Raw genomic sequence first — 21,923 nt, forward strand, 5'->3', positions numbered from 1 at the left:
TATTGTATCATTCAAAATGTACAAGATAAAACTGCCAACAGCATAATATATGACTGTAAATATATCTTAACTGAGCTACAGGGAGAGGTTGAGCAGGCTAGGACTCTGGAGTGCAGGAGGAGTGATCTTATCGAGTTGTACAACGTAATGAGAGGAATAGATCGGGTAAATGCACAGAGTCTCTTGCCCAGAGTAGGGGAATTAAGAACCACAGCACATAGGTTTAAAGCCCTGTCCCACGGTACGAGTTTATTCCAAGAGTTCTCCCGAGTTTGCCCTGATTCGAACTCGGAGGTTTACGGTAATGGCCACTCGTCGGTACTCGGGGCTCTCATGGACATTTTTCAACATGTTGAAAAATCTTCACGAGTCTTCCCGTGCTTACCTGCCGTTAGCGAGTCTTCCCGAGTACCTGCCGTTAGCGTTACGAGCCGCTAAGAGACGTCCTCGAGCTCCGACGTACCCGCTACGTTCATTTTCCGTGCTTACCACGAGTTTGATTTTTTTTAAACTCGGGAGAGCTCTTGGAATTAACTCGTACCGTGGGACAGGGCTATTAAGGCGAGGGGGGGAAAGATTTAATAGGAACCTGAGGGGTAACCTTTTCACACAAAGGGTGGTGGTTGTATGGAAAGAGCTGCTGGAGGAGGTAGTTGAGGCAGGACAATTGCAACATTTAAGAAACATTTGGACAGGTACATGGATAGGACAGGTTTAGAAGGATATGGGCCAAACGCAGGCAGGTGGGACTAATGTAGATGGGACATGTTGGTCGTTGTGGGCAAGTTGGGCCAATGGGCCTGTTTCCACACTGTATTACTCTATGACTCTAAAACGTTCAGTGCAGGCAGAAAAAAACCGACAAGTGCATTGGAAATGTTAAGACGGAAGATAGTAATACACATCAGTAATTGAATCAGCTCAAGTAATACTTCACTGTTCGGAGCATGACAACATGTTGTGTTGTTCACTTAAATAAACAATACAGGCAGACAACACAAACTGACAATACAACATGCCCCGCTAACACAATCGAACATGACAGACACTCAATTACATCAGCAGATGAACACGCTCCTTCAGCTGTACTGACCAGCTCCTGAACAACCAATATTTAGATGAGAAGGCGATTAACAGGAATGGAAAGCTAGTTTTCAAGCATTAACCAAAGTCATATTTTTATTCTTTTCTGCGAGAACGCTGAAGCAACAACATTTTGAGCTGACACGTTCAATAAAACGTTGCCGGCATTCTTGCGAATTGCTTCAACATGACAAATTAATTGTTCCTCTTTGAAGTGTTTTTGTAGAAGAACGCTGACAAGTTGTCAATGGAAACATGGTGGAGCAGCGGTAGAGTTGCTGCCTCACAGCTCCGGAAACCCGGGTTCGATCCTGACCACGGGTGCTGTCTGTACGGAGTTTGTACGTTCTCCCCGTGACCTGCGTGGGTTTTTCCTGGGTGCTACGGTTTCCTCCCACACTCCAAAAGACGTGCAGGTTTGTAGGTTAATTGGCTTCGGTAAACTTGTAAATTGTCCCCAATGTGTTAGTGTGCAGGGATCACTGGTCGACGCGGACCCGGTGTGCGGAGGGCCTGTTTCCGCGCCGTATCTTGAAACTAAACTAAACTAAACTAAACACAAGGCAGGCCTCCCAGGAGGCTGCAGAAAAGCCAGGCAGCGAAGCCAGCCTGGGCCAAATGGAGCCTCAACAGCAATGGTGAGCCTCGGCGACGATGGGGCCTCGCTGGCGGTGAAGCCTCGCGGGTCGAACGTGAGGGAACCGCTGTGGGGGAGGGGGTGAGAACAATGGGGGTCCCAGCGTGGGGGAAACAGCGGAGGAGCCAGCGTACTTTGTAACTTTGTCAGTGCCGTAGGTGGCCGCTATTTGCACCCCTTGGGAACGGCAGCAAAGAATTTCCCTGTGCCTTGTCACGTGTGACAATAAATTATTCCATTCTAGAGTCTGCAGATGCTGGAGTCTGGAACACAACACCAACTGCTGAAGGAACTCAGGAAGTCAAGCAACACTTGTGAAGGAGAAGGATAGTCAACGCTTTGGGTCTTGAATCTGTGCAGACCCAAAATGTCGACCATCCCTGTGTCTCCAGTGACGTTTGATATTTGTTTATAAACATCCTCACATTTACCGCAATCACTGGGGTCATTGCCCAAGACAAGAACGTAGGAAAATAGATGAATAAGGATGTGGAGCTGGCCGACTGATAGAAGACAGAGAGTTGTGGTGGATCCAAGATGGCGCCCAGGCCAGGCGACTCTTTGTGTGCTGGTCATAGTTCTGCCATCATGCATTACATTCGCTCCTCTCTTTGAAATCTCTACTCCAACAATAGCATTTCTTACATTTAACTATGTTATTCATGTTATACCCTTTATGCTGGGGGGCCCGCTAAAGGGGAGGGGGGGGGGGGGCAAAATGGAAGAGAGACTACTGAGCCAACATTGAATACATTTGTAACCCAGTCAACGCCCCTATATGTGGCGACTCTGCATACTTTTGTTTGCAAACCAAAGAATGACACTGTACCAAGTACATGTGTGAATAAAGTGTCAATCAATCTATCAATCATGTATCTGTACACTGTGGATGACTCAATTGTAATCACATATAGTCTTTCTGCTGACTGGTTAGCACGTGACAAACGCTTTGCACACGTGACAATAAACTAAACTCAACTCAATGTGTAGGCAATTCAGCTCTTTCATCCTCTCAACTATATAACAATTTAACTGTGTGCCGAAATAGCTCAGTTGGGAGAGCGTTAGACTGAAGATCTAAAGGTCCCTGGTTCAATCCCGGGTTTCGGCAGATGTTTTAGGCGGGCACGGTGGCGCAGCGGTAGAGTTGTTGCCTTACAGCGCTTGCAGTAACTGGCAGTGACCTAGGTTCGATCCCTGCTGTCTATACGGAGTTTGTACGTTCTCCCCGTGACCACGTGGGTTTTCTCCGAGATCTTTGGTTTCCTCCCACACTCCAAAGACGTACAGGTATGTAGGTAATTTGGCTTGGTAAATGTAAAATAAATTGTCCTTAGTGTGTGTAGGATAGGGTGTGTAGGATAGTATTAATATGCGGGGATCGCTGGTCAGCGCGGACTCGGTGGGCTGAAGGGCCTGTTTCCGCGCTGTATCTCTAAACTAAACTAAACAAGATCATAGCTGTTCTTTTGACAGGGGCCTGGGGAATGTTGTGGAGCAGAGCGATCTGGTAGCGCAGGTAGTTCCATGACAGTGGCATCATAGGTAGATAGGGTGGCCAAGGCGGCTTTCAGTACATTGGGCTTCGTCAGTCAGGATATTGAGTAGAGAAGCTGAGATGTAATGTCAGAGCTGCTGGTGAGACTGCATTTGGAGTATTGTGTTCTGTTTGGTCACTCTGCTATAGGAAGGATGTTGTTAAGCTGGAAAAATTGCACGGCAGATTCACAAGGATGTTGCCGGGATTTGAGGGACTAAGCACTAGGTTGAGTAGGCTGAATTTATTCCTTGGAGCGCAGGAGGCTGATGGGTGATCTTATAGATCATGAAGGGACTTGATAGGGTGAAGGGACAGAATATTTTACCCAGCGTAGGTTAATCAAAAACTAGAGGATATCGATTTATGGTGAGATTGGAAAGATTTAATAGGGACCTTGGAAGCAATGTTTTCCACACAAAGGTTGGTGGGGATATGGAATGAGCTGTCTGAGGAGGTGGGTGATGCAGGTATAGTAACAACATTTGAATAGACTCTAGCACAACTAGAATAGTGAAAGGCTTGGATAGAGTGAATGTGGAGAGGATGTTTCCACTAGTGGGAGAGTCTACAACTAGAGGTCGCAGCCTCAGAATTAAAGGATGTTATTTTAGGAAGGAGATGAGGAGGAATTTCTTTAGTCAGAGGGTGGTGAATCTATGGAATTCTTTGACACAGAAGACTGTGGAGGCCAAGTCAGTGGATTCTTGATTAGAGATTATGTCAGAGATTATGGGGAGAAGGCAGGAGAATGGGGTTAGGAGGGAGAGAGATAGATCGGCCATGATTGATTGGCGGAGTAGACTTGATGGGCCAAATGGCCTAATTCTGCTCCTATCACATGTACATTTAAAAGGAAGGTACATGGATAGGAAAGGTTTGGAGGTATATGCGCCAAATGTGGGCAGGTGGGACTAGTGTAGATGGGACATGTTGGTTGGCATAGACAAGTTGGGCTGAAAGGCCTGTTTCCATGCTGTGTGACTATGACTTGTAATAGAGTCATGCACGAACCCTTCGGTTTCTTCAAGATCTGCGGTTTCCTCCCAATCTCCAAAGACGTACAGATTTGTAGCTTAATTGGCTTGGTATAAGTGTAAATTGTCCCTAGTGTGTGTAGGATAGTGTTAGTGTGCGGGGATCGCCGGTCAGTGCGGACTCGGTGGGCCGAAGGGCCTGTTTCCGCACTATATCTCTGAACTAAAAAGAACAAAACTAAAATAGAACCACAGGGGCCATCTAGTGGTTGTAGGATGTTTGCTGCTTGCTTTTTCTGCATGGGTTTGTGACATTTAACAGCTTGATGTGAATCGACACATAATTTGCGCTGGGACCCCCCTCTCAGTCGTATTACTGATACGTTTTTGATTTGTTCCACTATTATGAAGTGTTCCTCAACGGGCTTGTGACATTTTCGTGCACGTTTGCGAGAATTGTTCTCGCAAATCCTAAAAGCGGCACGGTGGCGCAGCGTAGTTGCTGCCTTACAGCACCAGGGACCCGGGTTCTGCCCTGACCACGGGTGCTGTGTGCACGGAGTTTGTACGTTCTCACCGTGACCTGCGTGGGTTATCCCCGGGTGCTCCGATTTCCTCCCACGCTCCAAAGACGTACAGGTTTGTAGGTTAATTGACATCGATAAAAATCGTAAATTGTCCCGAATGTGTGTAGGATGGCGCTAGTTTAGATTAGTTTAGTTTCGAGATACAGCGCGAAAACAGGACCTTCGGCCCACCGGGTCTGTGCCGACCAGCGATCCATGCACATTAACACTATCCTGCACCCACTAGGGACAATTTTTACATTTACCAAGCCAATTAATCTACAAACCTGTACGTCCTTGGCGTGTGGGAGGAAACCGAAGATCTCGGAGAAAACCTAGTGTGCGGGGATTGTGGACTCGGCGGGCCCAAGGGCCTGTTTGCGCGCTGTATCTCTAAACTAAAGTAAACCAAACAATCAGCTTTTTTTACTAAAATTATAGTGATTGATAGAGAAAAAAACAATCAAAGCTGAAGTACCTTCCTGAACTTTAATAGAATTATCAATATAGCACGGGAAATAAGTCTTATTCAAAATGTAGTGAGCTGAATGCAAATCCAAAGTTTAATAACTCCAGGGTAAGGAAAAGCATTGGAAGATTCTGGAAACAAGGTTGTATGTGAGGAGAATATAGCCACCAGTCATGAATGTAAAATAGTCACCCATCTATCCAAGTGATTGCAGGAAACAACCTCTATGCAGAGGGCGATGAGAATGTGAATCACGCTACTTCATTGCAGTTCAAGCACAAAGAAAATCAAGGATTACAAGCAGAGGCACAAAGAACTGCAGATGCTGGAATCCTGAGCGAAAGACACAAAATGCTGGAGGAACTCAGTGGGTCAGGTAGCATCTGTGGAGGGAATGGGCAGGTGATCTTTCTGTTTGGGACCTTTCTTCAGACGGATCGTAAGTATATTGAGGAAGAAGTTAGACTTGACTTTCGATTTTAGATTTTAGAGATACAGTGAAGAAACAGTCCCACCGACCAGCGATTGCCCCATATCATCCTACACACGAGGGACAATTTATACTTTACAGAAGCCAATTCATCTATAAACCTGCACGTATTTGTAGTGTGGGAGGAAACTAGAGCACCCAGAGAAAACCCACGTGGTCACAGGGGAGACGGTACAAACTCCGTGCAGACAGCGCCCGTATGCACCTCACACTTCCTTATCCATACACTCCCTTATCTATGTACCTCCTTCACCCCTGCCTCTCAGCCTGAAGAAGGGTCTCTGGCGCTGTAAGGCAGCAGGTAGACACAAAATGCTGGAGTAACTCAGCGGGACAGGCAGCATCTCTGGAGAGAAGGAATGGGTCGAGACCCTTCTTCAGGCTGAGAGGCAGGGCTGAAGGAGGTACATAGATAAGGAAGTGTATGGATAAGGAAGTGTAAGGTGTGAAAACAGGACAAAGGGAATGGAGATCAAGGAAATTGTAGCAGAGATCAGTGTTAGATTGTAAAGGAAAGTCCTTTGTGTACAATTATGTGTGTAACCACCTGATTTGTCTTCACATTATCCTGGGTGTTACGTTTTATAGAATATCAGAATAGCGGGTCTCACACGAAGATATGTTGAACTTCCTAAGCAGTGCCACTTTTAATGAATATTTTTAAGTACAATAGAATTACCCAAGCAATGTTTTCATTTGAGCAAGGCAGTAAACTGGAAAATTGTAGCAAGAAGCTGCAAATAGTATAAAACAATAACAATTCATCATGGCTCACAATGAGATATGCATTGCTGCTTATATGCTGGTGATGCTTTTCATGTTTCCACAATAACATTATTTATTTTTTTGTTCATTATATATTATCTGTGTGTGTGGTTATTTATAGACCTATTTTTAAGGCAGAGATAGATAGATTCGTGATTAGTACGTGCGCAGGAGGTTATGGGGAGAAGGCTGGAGAATGGGGTGAGGAGGGGCAGATAGATCAGCCATGATTGAATGGCGGAGTAGACTTGATGGGCCGAATGGCTTAGTTCTACTCCTATCCCTTATGTGGCCCTTGTGGCTAAAGGGATCAGGGGGTATGGAGAGAAGGCAGATACAGGATGATCAGCCATGATCATATTGAATGGCGGTGCAGGCTCGAAGGGCCAAATGGCCTACTCCTGCACCTATTTTCTATGTTTCTATGTTTCTATGACCTGTTGTGCTACTGCAAGTAAGGATTTCACTGTTCTGCCTTTGGTTCAAGTGACAATGAAACATCATTGACTGATGAGGCCTGTTTTGAAGCAAAGATGGTAGTCTTACATGTACGGAACATCTTTTTGTTGTTTATCATGGTGTTTACCATGTTTCCATATACTGTTGTGCTGCTGCAAGCAAGGATCTATCTCATTGTTCCATCTCAGGATATGGGAGAGCAAAACATTCTTGACTCTTGAAGTATGAAACTGTGTGGGAAATTACAAAGATACTGGCAGCAGAACTACAAATAATTACATTACACAACAGCAAAAGCTAATGCAAAGACTCAGTACAGCAAATGCCAGGACAAATGTAAACAGAAGGCGAGAGATTCCTGTGATAAATTGTGTAGGAAGGAACTGCAGATGCTGGTTTAAACCTAAAATAGACACAAAAAAGCTGGTGTAACTCAGCGGGACAGGCAGCATCTCTGGAGAGTAGGACTGGGTGACGTTTCGGGTCCAGACCCTTCTTCAGACTAGTTAGGGCTAAGGGAAATGAGAGATATAGGCAATGACGTAGGGAGATAAATAACAATGAACGAAAGATATGCAAAAAAGTAATGATGATAAAGGAAACAGGCCATTGTTAGCGGTTTGCTGGATGAAAACAAGAAGCTGGTGCAACTTGGGTGAGGGAGGGATAGAGAGAGAGGGAACGCAAGGGTTACTTGGAGTTAGCGAAATCAATATTCATACCACTAGACTGTAAACTACCCAAGCGAAATGTGAGATGCTGTTCCTCCAATTTGCATTTAGCCTCACTCTGACAATGGAGGAGGCCTAGGACAGAAAGGTCAGTGTGGGAATGGGAAGGAGAATTGAAGTGCTCAGCAACCGGGAGATCTGGTAGGTTCAGGCGGACTGAGCAAAGGTGTTCAGCGAAACGATCGCCCAGTCTACATTTGGTCTCACCAATGTATAAGAGTCCACATCTTGAACAACGGATACAGTAGATGAGGTTGCAGGAGGTGCAAGTGTAAAGTACCCAACTTTAGAATTCAACGTTTCATCTTGTGCTTATTTATTTTCTATTAATGAACTTGAAATACACGTGATCCAAATGAGGGACTGATTTACAAAGTTGTCAACTCTCTAATGATGCTTTGCCTGGTTTGCAGGTGGCGCAGCGGCAGAGTTGCTGCCTCACAGCGCCAGAGACCCAGGATCGATCCTGACTACATGTGCTGTCTGTACGGGGTTTGTACGTTCTCCCCGTGACCTGCGCGGGTTTTCTCCAGGAACTCCAATTTCCTCCCACACTCCAAAGACGCACAGGTTTGCAGGTTCATTGGCTTCGGTAAGAATTGTAACGTTCCAAGTGTGTGTAGGATTATGTTAGTGCGCGGGGGTCGCTGGTCGGCGCGGACTCAGTGGGCTGAAGGGCCTATTTCCAAGCTGTATCTCTAAGCTAAATGAAACTAAATCCCAGAGAAGTGTGGGTTTGTAGGTTAATTAATCTCTGCAAAGATGCCCTTAGCGAACAGGGAGTAGGGTAACAGAACGAGTGAGATAACAGAAGGAGTGTGAACTGGTGATCAATGGTAGGCATGGGCTCATTGGGCTGAAGGGCCTGTTTCCATGTCGTATCTCTGAACTGAACTAAACTCAAGGAGTAACCGAAATGTCTTTACTGCAAAATGCCCCAGGTTTGTGTGCTAGCTGGTACAATTTTGCAAATCCATCATTGTCTGTGTATTAAACCTTGCTTCCAGGAGAAGAGATTTACAAAGCTGGCTCTGCATGTACAGAATGTAATGATTTACAAACAGTGAACTATTTGAAATAAATAAGTAATGTCCTTCACAGTACTAGTGCTTGGTTGGCTCAACCTCTGTTATCTGTATCCAATAAATTATCTTGAAAAAAATAACAAGTTATAAAATGAAGGATAGAATATAATGTGCCAGAACTGTCTGTGTGTTTTTATAGCAAACTGCCACAGAATTGTTGATATATTACTCAACTTCTGTTGCTTGTTTGATGAATTATGTTTTTTGGCATTTAGTGATATTAGTAAATTAAAGATAAATGAGGGTAGTGTGACCAGTGACAGGTTTGGTACATGGAATAGTACAGCACAGGAACAGGCCCTTCAGCCCGCAATGTCCATGCTGAGTATGATGCCAGGTAAAACTAACCTCCTCTCTCTCTGCGTGTAATCCATGTCGCTCCATTCCCTGCATATCCATGTGTTTATCTGAAATCCTCTTGACTACCAATATTGGAACATTGAGTATAATAGTTGGGAAGTCCTAACCAACGCTGCTGAAGCCACTGGGAACCTGGAGCATCAAGTTCAAGTTCAAGTTCATGTTTATTGTCACGTGTGCCTGTATAGGACAATGAAATTCTTGCTTTGCTTCAGCACACAGAACATAATAGGCATTGACTACAAAACACATGAATAAATAAACTGATAAAGTGCAAATAACAAATAATGGGTTATTAATGTTCAGAGTTTTGGCCGAGCCAAGTTTAATAGCCTGATGGCTGTGGGGAAGTAGCTATTCCTGAACCTGGTCGTTGCAGTCTTCAGGCTCCTGTACCTTCTACCTGAAGGTAGCAGGGAGATGAGTGTGTGGCCAGGATGTTGTGGGTCTTTGATGATACTGCCAGCCTTTTTGAGGCAGCGACTTCGATAAATCACAGTTGTATAGCTGGTAGAGTCAGTGCCTTCCAGCACCAGAAACCCTGGTTCGATCCTGACATCAGGTGCTGTCTGTATCAAGTTTGTATTTTCTTCCTGTGACCTCGTGGGCTATCATAAGGTCATGAGGTCGTTAATAATAGGAGTAATTAGCCCATTCGGCCCATCAAGCCTACCCCACCATTCAATCATGGCTGATCTATCTCTCCATCCTAAACCCATTATCCTGACTTCCTCTGACACCCGTACTAACCAAGAATCTATCTATCTGTGCCATATAAATATTTACTGATGGCTTCCACAGCCTTCTGTGGCAAAGAATTCCACAGATTTACCACCCTCTGACTAAATAAAATTCTCCTCACCTCCTTCCTAAAAGAATGTCCTTTAATTCTGAGGCTGGGAGGGTTTCCTCCAGGTGCTCTGGTTTCCTCCAACATCTCAAAGATGTATGGGTTTATCGGTAAATTTGGCCTCTGTGAATTGCCTCCAGTATGTAGGGAGCGGATACGCAAGGGAGAGGGAGATAACACAGAACTAGTGTGGACGTGTGATCGATGGTCGGCGTGGACTCGTTAGACAGAAGGGCCTGTTTCCACGTTGCATCTTTCATTTCGAACATTTCATAAGGTCAATTATAATTGAACATTTCATAAGGTCAACTAAAATCGTGAAAATATTCGCAAAATTTAAAAACTGTATTTAGGTGTAGAAAACAAATTTTTTTTTAAATGATTAGTTTATTTCTTACAGAGTACTGTGTTTACATCTTCTGTTGTGCTGCAGCAGGTCTGAATATCATTGCTCTGTTTGGGACATACGACAATAAAACACACTTGACTCTTGACAGATATGTCTGAAGAAGGGTCCCGACCCGAAACGTCACCCATCCTTTTTCTCCAGAGATGCTGCCTGACCCGCTGAGCTACTCCAGCACTTTGTGTCAATCTTGACTTATGACGCTTTGTACAGAAATATATTTTCAACTGATTGTTACATTTGACATTCAATTATACTTTTGGCTCTTGGCTCTTTGGGTCTTTAGGGTCTCTGTGGTTTGTCAGTCTGCTAAGCCCAGGACAGGAAGGCTCTGCAGGAACGGAAGGGACGTCACGACCGCGGTGCCACAGGTGCTGTCGCCGAGGGAGGACGGACGGAGCCGCGGCTCGAGAGACTAACAGAGACTAACAGAGGCAAAGAGGTTTGCCTCGCACTGCAAGGGAGCAGTGGACCAGACAGGAAGAGCGGACGGAATTACCACTAGACAGCCAAACCAGTAGGTAATTTACGGCTGGGGTGAGTACTTTCCCATTTATAGGAGGTAGGATTATATAAATAAGGGGTGTATCAATACAGTAGGGGATTCTTAAACAGGACCAGTTAATTACCTATATAAGATGGGCGGTCAGGAGATGTGCCAATACTGCGAGATGTGGGAATTTGTCGACACCATTGATGTAGAAGATCCCTACAGCTGCAGTAAGTGTTTGAGGCTAGAGGAACTCCAGCTCCGCATTGATGAGCTGGAGACCCAACTTCATACGCTGCGGTACATCAGGGAGGGGGAGTATTACCTGGATGTTTTGTGCCAGGGGATGGTCACACCGACCAGTTTAACTAATTCAGTAGGCAGTGAGCAAGGAAAGGAAGGTGTGGCCATAAGCGAGGCAGGTAGGGGGAACCAGGAGGAGATGCGGCAGGAGCCACAGCCCTTGTCCCTGACGAGCATGACCGAGGCTCTTACTCAATGTAAGGACGGGATCAGGGGCTGTGGGAGGGATGAGCAACCTGGCTGCAGCACCGTGGATCAGGAGGCCATTCAAGAGGGGGGAGTTAGAAGAAATGCCGTAGTGATAGGGGATAGTATTATTCGGGGGGTAGATAAGGTTCTCTGCGGCCAGCAGAACATGTCCCGAAGGCTGTGTTGCCTACCCGGTGCTAGGGTTAAGGATATCTCTGCGATGCTGGAGAGAAATTTGCAGAGGGAGGGGGAGGATCCAGTGGTCGTGGTCCATGTGGGGACCAATGACATAGGAAGGACGAGGAAGGAGGATCTGCTGAAGGAGTTTGAGCAGTTAGGGAATAAATTAAAAAGCAGAACCTCGAGGGTACTGATCTCCGGATTGCTACCTGAGCCACGGGCCAAATCGGCGAGGGTACGTAAAATTAAAAAGCTAAATGCGTGGCTCAAAGACTGGTGTGGGAATAATGGGTTTGGTTTCTTGGGCCACTGGCACCAGTACTGGGACAGGGGGGATCTGTTCTGTAAGGACGGACTTCACCTGAACGGTGCTGGGACTGGGGTCCTGGCAAATCATATAACTAGGGCAGTAGAGAGGTCTTTAAACTAAGTAGCGGGGGGGAGGTATCAAGGGGGGTAATAACGGCAGGGGTAGAGGAAATAGAGCAGGGTATCAGTGGGGAAGCGGAAATTCAAAATGTGACAGGAGACAGAATTTGTGAAGATAAAGATCTAGATGTAAAAGGGGCAAAAACGGAAAGGAAGGGTAGTAAAAATCATCTGAAAGTGCTTTATCTAAATGCACGGAGTATTCGTAATAAGATAAATGAATTAACGGTGCAATTAAGTATATATAGTTATGATATCGTGGCCATTACGGAGACATGGCTGCAAGGAGATCAGGACTGGGAGTTAAATATAGAGGGGTACTCGACAATTAGGAAAGATAGACAGGAAAGAAAGGGAGGAGGGGTGGCCCTTTTAATAAGGGAGGGAATAACGGCAATAGAGAGGAAGGATATTGCGTTGAAGGATCAGGATAGTGAAACAGCTTGGGTACAGATAGAGAATAATAAGGGGAAAAAAAACACTAGTGGGTGTAATTTATAGACCTCCAAATAGCTGTGACGCTGTTAGTCAGAACATAAATCTGCAAATAGTTGACGCATGTAAAAAGGGAACTGCTGTAATCATGGGGGACTTCAATTTTCATATTAATTGGGCAAACCAAACTGGGCAGGGTAGACTAGAGGAAGAGTTTATAGAATGTATTAGAGACGGGTTCCTAGAACAGTATGTCACCGAACCGACAAGGGGGGAGGCAATCTTGGATCTGGTCCTGTGTAATGAAGCAGGATTAATTAAAAATGTCATAGTTAGGGACTCGTTGGGAACAAGTGACCACAATATGGTCGAATTCCATATTCAAATAGAAGGGGAGCAGGTTGAAACTCAGGCTAGGGTGCTTAGTCTAAATAAGGGGGATTATGAAGGTATGAGGACTGAGCTGATCAAAGTTGACTGGGATAGCAGACTCAAGAATAAGACGGTACATGAGCAGTGGTGTACGTTTAAGGGTATACTGTATAACCTTCAAGAAAAATTTATTCCTATGAAGAAAAAAAGGGGTAAGGGTAAGAACAGTCAGCCATGGCTCAGTAAAACTATAAAGGATAGTATTCGGCTGAAGGCAAGGGCATATAAGGTAGCCAGAGATAGTGGGAGGGTAGAGGATTGGGAAGCATTTAAAGGTCAGCAAAAAATAACTAAGAGATTAATTAAGACGGGGAAAATAGACTATGAAAGGAATTTAGCGAACAACATAAAAACTAATAGTAAGAGTTTTTATAGCTATATAAAAAGAAAAAGGGTGGCTAAGGTGAACGTTGGTCCATTGGAGGGTGAGACTGGAGAGTTGTTGGTGGGGAACATGGAAATGGCAAAGGCATTAAACGAGTATTTTGTATCAGTCTTCACCATAGAAGACACAAAAAATATTCCAACGCTGGATAAACAGGGGGCGGTAGGAATGGAGGAGCTAAATACTATTAAGATCACCAAGGAGGTGGTATTAGGGAAATTAATGAGACTGAAGGAGGATAAATCCCCTGGGCCTGATGGATTACATCCAAGGGTCTTGAGGGAGATAGCGGTGGGGATTGTGGATGCATTGGTGATAATTTTCCAAAACTCCCTGGAGGCAGGAACGGTCCCAGTGGATTGGAAAATGGCCAATGTAACACCTATATTTAAAAAAGGAAGTAAACAGAAGGCGGGTAACTATAGACCGGTTAGTCTAACATCGGTGGTGGGTAAAATGTTAGAGACAATTATTAAAGAAACACTAACGGGGCACTTGGATAAACATGACTTCATCGGACAGAACCAGCATGGTTTTGTGAAGGGGAAGTCCTGTTTAACGAATCTGCTCGAATTCTTTGAGGAAGTAACAACCCGGGTGGATAAAGGGGAACCGGTGGATGTGGTATACTTGGACTTCCAAAAGGCTTTTGACAAGGTGCCACATAAGAGACTATTGCTAAAAATAAAAAATTATGGGATTGGGGGTAATATATTAGCATGGGTAGAGGATTGGCTAACAAATAGGAAGCAGAGAGTGGGGATAAATGGTTCATACTCGGGATGGCAACCGGTAACTAGCGGGGTTCCGCAAGGGTCGGTGCTGGGACCCCAGTTGTTCACAATTTATATAAATGATTTGGAGGAGGGAACCAAGTGTAATATATCAAAATTTGCGGACGATACAAAAATGGGAGGAAAAGTAGGGGATGAGGAGGATAGGAAGAGTCTGCAAAAGGATATAGATAAGCTAGGTGAGTGGGCAACAACTTGGCAGATGAAATTTAATACTAATAAATGTGAAGTCATTCACTTTGGGAAAAAAAATGATAGGGCAAGTTATTTTCTAAATGAGGAGGAGCTGCGTTGTAATGCAACGCAAAGGGATCTAGGGGTATTAGTACATGAATCACTAAAAGTTAGTATGCAGGTGCAGCAAGCAATCAGGAAGGCCAATGGAGTTTGGCCTTTATTGCTAGGGGGATTGAGTATAAAAACACGGAGGTCTTGCTGCAGCTGTACACAGTATTAGTGAGACCACATTTGGAATACTGTGTACAGTTCTGGGGTCCATACTTAAGAAAGGATGTACTAGCCCTGGAGGCAGTGCAGCGAAGGTTTACAAGATTAATTCCTGCAATGAGGGGATTGACATATGAGGAAAGGTTAAGTAGGCTGGAACTCTACTCTTTGGAGTTTAGAAGAATGAGAGGCGATCTCATTGAAACATATAAGATCGTGAGGGGCCTTGATCGGGTGGATGCACCGAGGATGTTCCCAATGATCGGGGAAACTAGAACTAGGGGACATAGTTGCAGAATAAGGGGGGGCTCTTTTAAAACTGAGATGAGGAAGAACTTCTTCACCCAGAGGGTGGTTAATTTATGGAATTCACTGCCCCAGGGAGCAGTGAAAGCAGAAACTTTAAATATATTTAAGACTAAAATAGATGGTTTTTTAGCTGCCAAGGGGATAAGGGGCTACGGGGAGAGGGCAGGGATATGGACCTAGGTATGGTTAGTATAGTAAGACCTGAGTGATCTCCTGGACAAGTGTCGATCGCCTGGATTGGGGTCGGAGAGGAATTTCCCGGATTTTTTTCCCGAATTGGACCTGGGTTTTTATCCGGTTTTTTGCCTCCCCCAGGAGATCGCGAGGTTCTTGGGGTGGAGAGGGGTGATAGCGGTATAAAGGGGAGGGTAGTGTCTTGTGTTCTGTGTCTTGTGTCTACTGTTTGTGGGTAAGTGTGTCTGTTTAGTGTTCAGCCATGAGCGAATGGCGGTGCGGGCTCGACGGACCTGGTGGTCTACTCTCGCACCTACTTTCTATGTTTCTATGTTTCTAAAACCTACGAAGACCATAAATAAAGCATCCAAAATCATCAGTAGGGTTCAAAGTGCAATGAAAAAATATCCTTATTCCTGGCAACCTGTTTTTGCAGGAAAAAATAGATTATCAGGAAATAACGGTGCCTGTTTGCACCCAAAGATCATGGAGCAGAGCATCCTTGCTTGCACCTACACTCGTACATAGTCAGGCAGGCAGCAATCTCCCATGTGGAATTGGCGGATCTCTGTTTAATGTGTGAGATTTATCTTTAAAATTGTTTTGTCGGGACATTTCTTTTTTTTTAAATTCTTTACTTCTGCTGGAGATTACTCTTCAGATCAAATTAATTGATAGCTATGTCCACTCTTACGCTGAGCGAAATGAATTTTAAGCATTTACTGTCAGAGGCAACGTGCACAGTGAAATGTTAATGGTAAATAATTTATCAACATGAATCCTACACAAGTTGCCCGATATGTTATAATAAAGCAGCTGTCTAATAAAAGTACTGGGGCCAAAATAAAGCATTTAAAGTAGCAAAGAGACAAAATGGCGTTATTGTGTAAAAATGATACTCACCGAAAAACATATTTTACAAAATCAAATATGAAATACAAGAAGTAAATATTTATTATATTTAAAATATAATTTTAAATTATATTTCTCAATCCAATCGGAATGCTCCGTAGTGCTAATTAATTCAAAATGGCATTCTGGAAATGAAGGGGTTAAATTTTGGTACAAATACCTTCAAATGAGTCAGTATTATCTCTAGTTTAAATGTGACTTTTTTTCCCCATTTTGCAGTATGTTTTAGTTTTAGAGACTAGGTGAGGAGACTACTCACGACCATACAGGCGACACCCTGGCGACATGCCCCCTGGTAACACACCGCACACCCGCGACATGTCGCCAGGGGTCGCCTGTATGGTCGTGAGAGGTCTCCTAGTCACCCAAAGAGTCGTAGCGTCTTTCTGGTCGCCGCTGAATTTTCAACATGTTGAAAATTTTTGCCGACCTATGACGGGTGCCGGCAGTCACCCCAAAAGTCGCGTAAGTGAGACAGGCCCTTAACTCTCTCTTGAATACATCCAGTGAATTGGCCTCCACTGCCTTCTGTGGCAGAGAATCCCACACAAGGGGCAATTTACAGAGGCCAATTGACCTACAAACCTGCAAGTCTTTGAGATGTGGAAGGAAACCAGAGCACCCGGAGTAAACCCACACGGTCACAGGGAGAACGTGCAAACTCCACACATGAGGTCAGGATCGGACCGGAGTTCTCTGGCGCTGTGAGGCTGTGGCCCTACCACTCGGCTGCCCTGTGTCCCCATATAAACTAACGTTTGTTTAGTTTAGTTTAGTTTATTATTGTCACCTGTACCGAGGTACATTGCTATGCAATTTTAAAAAAACTATAAAGTACATGAAGATAATCAGGTCGGTCACAGATGAAAGATAAAATGTACAACATTTTGTGTGTATAACATAGAAAACTGATAAAATCATTCCGAAGGCTGTACTGGGAATGAGATGGAAAAGTCGGACGCAAGGAGCAAGGGCCGGTAGGAAGGTGAACCAGAGTAATGCCTACAGCATCTTCAAGGTCGGCTGAAGGAGGCGCCCCCAGGACACGAAGATGAGGAGAGGGGAGTAGAGGGACGTCGGTTCGTGGGAACTGCTCCAGTACATTGAGCACCCGGGCCGACTGGGCTTTGAATAATATAATATTCAGAAAGAATTTCATTGTGCAGTTGCACATGTAACACATAAAACACCATTGACTATTGTTTGACAGAGAAGGCCATCCTAAGGTTTAGTTTAGTTTTGAGAGGCAGCACGGAAACAGGCCCTTCGGCCCACCGAGTCCGCACCCACCAGCGATCCCCGCACACTAACACCATCCTACACACACTATGGACAATTTACACTTCTACCGAGCCAATTAACCTCCAAACCTGCGTGGGAGGAAAGAGAAGATCTCGGAGAAATCCCACGTGGTCACGTGGAGAACTTACAGACAGCACCCGTAGTCGAGATCGAACCGGGGTCACCGGCGCTGCAAGCGCTGTAAGGCAGCAACTCTACCGCTGCGCCACCATGCCGCCCGGTACTGGTAAGGTATGCCAGTACTTGACTGTAAAATGTTTTTGCTTGTTCTATCAACAAGCCATGACTCTCTCTACCTTGTTTACACACGGAATACTTCAGACCTATCTCGCTGCTCCTTCAATCATTGTGGAATCATGAAAATGTTTGACATATTTTTCTAATTCTCAATCCCATTAGTTCACATTGTTTTGCCAATATAAATTGTCCATGAATTAGTTCTGTCTATTTTCATTGAACAGCTCTCCATTTATAGCTGTGCAAATTGAATTGGGCTGGGTTTTTTCCTCCCCATTGTTCTGAAAAGTGACTATATTAATCCAATTTTCTCAGAGAACCAATTTAGTCTGGATTTTAAGTGGGAACACTTTTTTCAGTTCACATCAAGACTGTTATCTGGCAACTGAATGATCCTACCACAACTAGAGAGCAGTCCTGAACCACTATCTACCTCAATGGTGACCCATGGACTATCTATGATCGGCTGTTACTGGCGTTACCGAGCACTATACATTATTCCCTTATCATAGAATGCTATTTAGAATGCTATTTATTGTCATTCAAACCTAGGTTTGAACGAAATATCATTTCTACAGTTTGATACATTACAAAACAATCCAAGACCCACACTTAACACAGTTTACATAAACATCCATCACAGTGAGTCTCCAACATCTCCTCACTGTGATGGAAGGCAAAGTCTTTATCTCTTCCCTTTGTTCCTTCTCCCGCGGTCCAGCAGTCCAACTGCAGTGTCGAGGCGAACTGGAGCTCCGATGTTAAAGCCCCCGGCGGGCGATGGTAAGTCCTGAGGCCGTATAAGCCACGCCGGGCGATGTTAGGCCCCGGCTCCATGTCCTTTAAACCCGCGGTTCCAGCGGGAGAAGTCGCCGTTGCGGAGCTCGGGAAAGCGGTCTCCCACCAGTGACCTGCGAGCTCCCGATGTTCCTGTCCACCGGGTCTGTATCTATGTAGTGTAAAAGGCTCGATTGTAATCATGTATAGTCTTTCCACTAACAGGTTAGCACGCAACAAAAGCTGTTCACTGTACCCCGCTACACGTGACAATAAACTAAACTGGAGCGGCACGGTGGCGCAGCGGTAGCGTTCCTGCCTTCGAGTGCTTTCAGCGCCGGAGACCCGGGTTCGATCCCGACTACGGGTGCTGTCTGTAAGTTTGTATGTTCTCCCGTGACCGTGTGGGTTTTCTCCGAGATCTTCGTGTTCCTCCCACACTACAAAGACGTACGGGATTGCAGGTTCATTGACCTGGAATAAACTGAAAATTGTCCCTAGTGTGTGTGGGATAGTGTTAATGTGCAGGGATCACTGTCGGTGTGGACTCAGTGGGCTGAAAGGCCTGTTTCCGCGCCTCACAACTAAATGCACTAAATGCAGGAATGTGGGTGAATGTTTTGCTTTGTTTATACTGCAGGTGGGGGGGGGGGGGGGGGGGGGGGGGGGGGGGGGGGAATGAGGAGAAATACTACTTTCTGAATGCAAGGGAAGAAATTCAATTGGCAGCCTTGCACATTGCATCTAAAATGAAGGTGGCAAAGATCGAAAGCTAAGGCCAGTTCATTGGCTATATTTAAGAGGGAGTTAGATGTGGCCCTTGTGGCTAAAGGGATCAGGGGGTATGGAGAGAAGGCAGGTACAGGATACTGAGTTGGATGATCAGCCATGATCATATTGAATGTTGGTGCAGGCTCAAAGGGCCGAATGGCCTACTCCTGCACCTATTTTCTATGTTTCTAAGGAAACCATTCTGTGTCTGCAAAGGTTCATCACAGGCCACCTGGTCTGTATGTCTACAAGTGGCTCAACTGCCGGGAACATGCATGTTGGCACAGTGGTAGAGTTGCTGCCTCACGGCGCCAGAGGCCCGGGTTCGATCCTGACTATGGGCGCTGTCTGTACGGAGTTTGTACCCCGTGACCTGCATGGGTTTTCTCAGCACGGTACCATAACAGCATGTAAAAGACACTTGGACAGGTACACAAAAGATATAGAGGGATATGGGCCAAACGCAGGCAAATGGCACTATCTTCGACGGAGCACCAAGGATGTATTCAGGCGAAGGGCCTGTTTCTGTGATGTATGCCGCTACGATGCCCATGATTTGAATGCTAAAACTGCCTAGAAAAACAAATGGATCGGTTATTCAGTTTAGTGATGAAATATTCAGTGCACACAAATTCACAGAATACGAGAGACTTCATTAGCATGTTGATCTCTTCGAATCAATTCAGACTTCCTTAAGAGACGTAGCCCCCAAACATGTGTTAGTGCAAAGTCCATTGTTTTATATATATTTAAAATAAGTACAACCAGCTACCAGGAGAATCCAAATAGTTTGCAAAACAGTCTGAATATTCATTGAGGAGACTGTATCGTCCATCACTGAAAATCTGAACTACACTGGAAAGATAGAATGTGTAGGAAGGTACTGCAGATGCTGGTTTAAACATAGAAACATAGGTGCAGGGGTAGGCCATTCGGCCCTTCGAGCCAGCACCGCCATTCGATATGATCATGGCTGATCATCCAGAATCCTGCTGTCTCCCCATATCCCTTGATTCCGAAGATGAACGCAAAAAGCTGGAGTAACCTCCGTCAATATCTCTTGTTTCCCTCTCCCCTGACTCTCAGTCTGAAGAAGGGTCTCGACCCGAAACGTCACCCATTCCTTTTTCCCGGAGATGCTGCCTGACCCGCTGAGTTACTCCAGCTCTTTCTGCCTCTCTGGGAGGACAGAAAGTCAGGAATTAATGTCCGCAGGGTTGAGATGAATTGGTTTCAGTATGTGACCCTCTGCCTTTTCAATATTTAATTGTGCAATTTGTCTGGAAGGCTTTGCTGAATAGTAATCTACAGAGATGCAATACCAAGCAGCAGAGGTCTGTCTGTCTCAATTCTTCTGAGAATAATCATACGAAGGCCGCATTTTTAGTTCTCTATTCGGGTAGGACCTGACCAAGCCCTGAACACTGTTCCGTGGCTTCTCATTATTTATGTTGGGCTGCTGTCGAGGCAATGCCGCTGCGAGGAGCAGTGTAAAGACCGTGAAGGGGTCAGAATTGATTTAGATGCTGTTCGCCTGCTACGCTGGCAGAAAATAAAAAGATCGCAGATGCTGAACGATTTCAAAACACATCCTAAAGAATAAAAGCTCTGGAGGCCAAGATGTCACTTTTTTTAACAACCTTTCCGTGAGATTTTTAATCCTTTTGCCAGGTTGCTGTTTGACTTTCATGCTTGCCCCGGTCTCTCTGTCTCGTCCGATGAATTCACTAATTCAAACAGTAGCACGGCACTGCACCAGAGAAATCATTATTTATCTGTGTTTTTCTATGACAGGAAGCATTACCATCCTGTTTGTATGTCAGCCCAATCCTACCACACGTATTCATCGATGTTTACTGCAGTATTACGGGTGCAGTAAGCGTCCCAGTTAATGGGAGTAACTCAGCGGGTCAGGCAGCATCTCTGGAGGACATGTATCAGTGATGTTTCAGGTCGGGACCCTTCTTTAATCTGAAGAAGGGTCCTGACCTGAAATGTGTACGAAAGAATTGCAAATGCTGGTAAAATCGAAGGTAGACACAAAATGCTGGAGTAACTCAGCGGGTGAGCCAGCCTCTATGGAGAGAAGGAATGGGCGATGTCGCCCATTCCTTCTCTCCATAGATGCTGCCTCACCCGCTGAGTTACTCCAGCATTTGTGTCTACCTCCCGACCTGAAATGTTGCCTCTTCATGTCCCTCCCCCCAGAAATTTTTAGTTTAGTTTATTGTCACCTGCACTGAAGTACAGTGAAAAGATTCTTCGTTGCGTGCTATCCAGTCAGCGGGGAGCCAACCATGTCATCTCTGGGTGTCCGCTCTACCACCCACTGAATGGAGCTCAGGGCCTGACAGACATTGACGTAGAGACAACAACCTGGCTGCTCAACACCCGGCTTGAGATCTAACTATTCCTTTGGTTTGTGTTTCATTCGCAAGTAGAGCGGATGCATGCAATCGAGCCGTCCACAGTGCACAGATACAGGATAAAGGGAATAACGTTTAGTGCTGCTGTTGGAGTGGAGGTTTAAAAGAGTGGAGCTATGGTAATGAATTATTGCCGATCCACCTGTGGGATATAGCATGCGGAGAGCGGCCTAGTTTGGGGCAGTGGGCAGCGATGGTGGGGCCTCGTAGCCGATGGAGCTTCGCAGCGACGGCGGTGGAGCCTTGCGGGTCGACCCGTGGTCGGTGGTTGATGAGGGAGCGGGGGGACCGCCATGAGTGAGGAGGAAGAACAATGGACAATGGAGGACCTCCATTGCATTCCTGGATGCAGGACCTCCATTGCACTCCTAGATGCTCAGGGCACAGTAATTTGTAACTTTGCCAGTGCCCTGTATGTTCCAGAACTAGGGGTCACAGTTTAAGGATACAAAATGATTTTATTCAGAACAAACAAAAAATACAAATTAGTAACACGATCAAAGAATGCCTATATTG

At 45.3% G+C, this 21,923-nt stretch overlaps 1 non-coding gene across 1 annotated transcript; it reads left to right on the plus strand.

Moving 5' to 3' along the window:
• The first annotated feature begins 2,758 nt into the window (after positions 1-2,758).
• Positions 2,759-2,831, plus strand: trnaf-gaa. The gene has a single exon. It is a non-coding gene; the product is annotated as a tRNA-Phe (tRNA).
• The last annotated feature ends 19,092 nt before the right edge of the window (positions 2,832-21,923 follow it).

Source organism: Amblyraja radiata, chromosome 18 (genome assembly GCF_010909765.2).
Source record: "Amblyraja radiata isolate CabotCenter1 chromosome 18, sAmbRad1.1.pri, whole genome shotgun sequence".
Lineage (NCBI taxonomy): Eukaryota > Metazoa > Chordata > Chondrichthyes > Rajiformes > Rajidae > Amblyraja > Amblyraja radiata.